Genomic DNA, 4459 nt, shown 5'->3' with positions numbered 1-4459 from the left:
GAGTTGTCTCCGCACTGCAGGCTGCGGTCCTTGGTCTTCATCAGCAAGCGCTTCAAGCCGTCCTCACTATGCGCCGGCAAGGTTGTGCCGTCTGCATACCGCAGGTTGCTAATCAGCCTTCCTCCAATCCTGATGCCACACTCTTCTTCCCGGAGTCCAGCTTCTGTGACGATTTGCTCACTCTACTGATGAACAAGTACTGAACAAGTACGGTGAGAGGACACAACCCTGACCACACCTGTCCTGATCTTAAACCCTGCAGCGTTCCCGTGTTCAGTTCCCACAACTGCCTCTGGGTCCACGCGCAAGCTCCTCACGAGCACAATGCAGTGAATGCCCCTTCTTCCCAGGTTATCCACAGTGTACCGTGGTCCACACAGCCGAAAGCCTTTTCATCAAAGCCTTTTCATCGTCGACAAAATATAAGAAACATCTTTCTGGCATTCTCTGCTTTGAGCCAAGATGCATCTGACATCAGCAATGACATCTCTTGTTCTCAGTCCTCTTCTGAATCCGGCCAGAACGTCTAGCAGTTCCCTATCCATGTACGGCTGCAACCGCTGTTGGAGGATTTATAACGTGTATATATCCACCACACACACACACACACACACACAAGGGTAATGAGGACATCACTTTGCAGCCTCTGACCCTGATGAACTGTATGGTGTTGGACGTGTCATTAACTCCTCTGGACCTCAGTTTGTGCATCTCTAAAGTGGGGATGTTCATAGACCGCGTGTCCCGGGGCTGCTGTGGGTGAGGATGCTCCTGCCCCTGGCTTAGCGAGGATACTGGGAGCCATTCATCACCCTCCTCGTTGAGGGCAGCTAATGACTGCTCCGACTACAAAATCCCCCCGAGTGTGGGGTTCCAGAGAAAAGCTCACATTCCCAAGGGGTTTCTGCCTCCACAGGTGTGACCTTCGAGTTTTAGAATGGCCCTTCACACCGGAAAACAGGTTCACTGGCTTTGCTGGTTCGGGATTGGATGTCGGTTTGTGGTGTTGAGGAATGGGTAAGAGGGAGGGGGCACGAGGGTGGGCTCCTCACTCAGGGGCACCGCGGTTGCTCTGGTCTCATAGGTTCATTTCTTCTTGCAAAAGCCCCCTCACTTCTCATTCGCACCTACTATCAGAGGCACGGCCTCAGCCGTTGAATGAGGTAGACCAAAGAATCGATGTATTTGAACTACGCTGCTGGTGACAAGAATATCGACGGTACCACGGACTGCCAAAGGGACGACCAACCTGTCTTGGAAGAAGCAGCCAGGGGCTCACCTGGTAGAGAGCAGAAGGGGAAGCTCTGTCTCACGTACTATGGACGTGTTGTCAGGAGAGACCGGTCCCTGGAGAAGGGGGTCATGCTTGGTCAGGCAGAGGGGCAGCGGGAAAAGAGGAAGATTCCCAACAAGACGGGTGGAAACAGTGGGCTGCAACCATGGGCTCCAAAGTGGGATCCCGGGTGAGGTCGAGGCCCAGGGGCATGTGGCTCTGCTGGCCATTGGGCCGCTATGAGTCAGAATTGATCTGAGGGCATCTCGCCCTCAGCAACTGCCAGGACGGGGCCTTCTTCAACTCTATGCCGAGCTTGGCGCTGACCATGCTTGGTCCTGTCAACATGCAGGGCACTTTCCTGCAGGGGGTCTGCAGACACCTTCTTAGCAGCTCTCGGGCCTTTTAAGCTCCAAGCACAGAGGCTGTTTCTCCAGTCCCACTTGCCTGGGCCCTGATTTCCTCATGTCCTGTAATTAGCCCTCCATGTCCTGTAATTCGACCTCCGTGTTGCCACCTCTCACCTCTGTGATGTCGATGGGGGTCCTGGTGGTGAGGTGGGTTGCTAGTTAAGCCACTGACTGCAAGGTCCGTAGTTCAAACTCAGCAGCCCCCAGGGAGAAAGACGTGACCAGTTGCTCTTGTAAAGATTTATGGTCTCAGAAACCTACGTGGTGCGGGTCTCAGTCAGAGTCTACACCCTGCAATGGGATGGGATCAAAGAGCCGTGCTATTCAGGAAACAGGCTGTGTGGTAGTTACATCCTTTGCTGACAATTTGAGACTGGAGAGTGAAGGGGCGGAGTTTAGCTTATCAATCAGGTCGTAGCTTGATGACCTCATTTGGAGGCACCAAGAAGAACATTGGTCACTGGAGGCAGGACACTCATTCCCTGCAAGACACTCCTGTTGACAAGCCACATGGAGCTATGGTGATGGCAGCCAGAGCCCTGGAGCTGGAGGACCCACGTGGAGACCCACACCAGCGCTGAGATGCTTCCACTACCACTGGATCCACAAGACTTTCTACCTACCGGCCTGTGGTCTTCCTGCACTTGGCATCATTGCATGTGTTTCATGAGTCTGAAGAGGAATTTATAGACTGGTACTAGACATATGGGCTAATATCGGACTTATGGACTTGATCTGGAGTGGGCTGGGATATGTTCTTAATGCACGATTGCTCTTGTATATAAAGCTCTTTCTCACACACATGAGTATCCATGAATTTGTTTCTCTAGTCCACCCACACTGACACAGGCTGCAATCTATAGAATTTGGGTTGTGGGCAAGGGAAGCACAGCGGTGTGTGCTTACTGACTTATCCGGAGTGAGCAGTTCCGTGAGGCTTTCATACCTCACAGATGTGGTCAAGCCCACATCCAGATGAGTGTGTAAGGACAAGTCCACCTGTGCTTATCTTGCTGATTGGGTAAGCCACCCCTAGGGCGGATGTTACCTGTTCAGCCTAGAATGTCCTAGTCGCTTTGTTTCTGGCCGGAGCCCCACAGCCAATGCGTTGGCCGTGTCCCAATGAAACAGGACCTGCACAGAGCCCTGGGGGCCAGGGGTCATGCCTTGAGCTGCCAACTGCAAGGTCGGCAGTTTGAGACCACCAGCTGCTCTGAGGGAGAAAGGGGAGGCTTTCCATAGAGTCACGGTTTGGGGAGACAGCAATGGCTGTCCAACACAAAGCGTGTAAGCACTAACCCCGAAGCACACATGTACAAGTTGTCCAATTGGGTAACGTTTTGATGTGGTTCTTTTTTGCCGAAATGGAAAAAGAAATCACATGGATAACAATGAGTGTGGGGGAAAGAACCTGTTCTAAAAGTCATTGTGGTGGAGATTGGATAGCTCTTCTGGATGTAGTTGAACTACCGGATGGTATGATATGTGGATGGACCAAACCACACGCAGACTGTGATGTGGAGAGAAGCGTGAAACGTCATCGCAGATGAGTGAGTAAGCACAGGTCGGCCCGTGCCTCCCTTGCTCACGGGGTCCTCTGACAGCTCTCACAGTCCCTGTCGGAGTGACCTACCAGGAACAACCTCTGCAGGCCTCGTAGCTCTCGGGAAGCCTCCGCCCAGCTAACAGCTGAGCACAGAGGTCAGGGAAGCCAGCCGGGGGTGTCGGTCTGGGAGGAAGGGATAGAGGCAGGGACACGGATGTTCAGGGGGGCAGGGCAGGTGCCAGCCCTCATCCTGCCCACTCGGCAGCTCCAGGGAGGGTCCCTTCAGTCCAGCACGGGGACTCCCCCAAAGGTGGCAGGCATCTGGGGTAGCAGGGTACTCCCCTCTCCAAGGGACTGAGCACATCGCCCCCCACAGGTGGTGACTGGCTAGGTAGCCGAGGTCCTTCCCAACCCGAGCCTCTCTGAAGGGTGCTGGGACCATCGAGGAACAGACCAAGCCGCTGGCTGGCCAAGGTGATGGGCAAGAAGAATGGCCGCCCTGGATCGAGCCTGTGCGGAAGACTGAAACAGCCCGTGGTGGCCGCATGCCCAACAAACACAATAATTATGGGGGGGAGGTGGGGGAGGAGCATTCCTCCCGATGGAAAGCCTCCTTCCCTGCCACCAGCTGCAACCAGCCTGGCACACATTAACCACCGTGCCCTACATCCTGTTAGCTGCATGGCTTCACCCGGGGGAGTCCCCGCTCCAAGCACTCAGGCTCAGGCGGGAGGATGCCTCGGGGCCCTGAAGGCCAGGTGCGTTACACATCAGGCTGCCAACCTCAAGGTCAGCACTTCAGACCCACCAGCTGACCTGAGACACCCACCGGGGCAGTCCCACCCTGTTCTATAGGGCCTTGAACCATTTCCCGTGGGGTCCTGGAGAGTCAGAATTGGCTTGATGGCATTGGTGCTCCACCGATAGGGTGTGTGTGAGTGTGTTTGAAAATGGAAGGATGTCTTCAAGCCTTTAAGGCCCAGACACTAGGTCTTTGGATAGCTGGGCACCATCAGCTTTTGGAGACAAACAAGCAGCCATCTAGCTGAGAAGCAACAAAGCCCACATGGAAGAAACACAGCAGCCTGTGCGATCACTAGGTGTCAATGGGATTAAATGCCCAGAGCCAAAAATCTTATCAATGCGAATGAGGGGGGATGCAGAGTGGAGGCCCAAAGCCCATCTGTAGGCAACTGGACATCCCCTTACAGAAGGGTCACAAGGAAGAGA

Source organism: Echinops telfairi, unplaced genomic scaffold (assembly GCF_000313985.2).
Source record: "Echinops telfairi isolate 266 unplaced genomic scaffold, ASM31398v2 ScPeMD7_25;HRSCAF=90, whole genome shotgun sequence".
Lineage (NCBI taxonomy): Eukaryota > Metazoa > Chordata > Mammalia > Afrosoricida > Tenrecidae > Echinops > Echinops telfairi.
Note: the sequence above shows the minus strand (reverse complement) of the source record.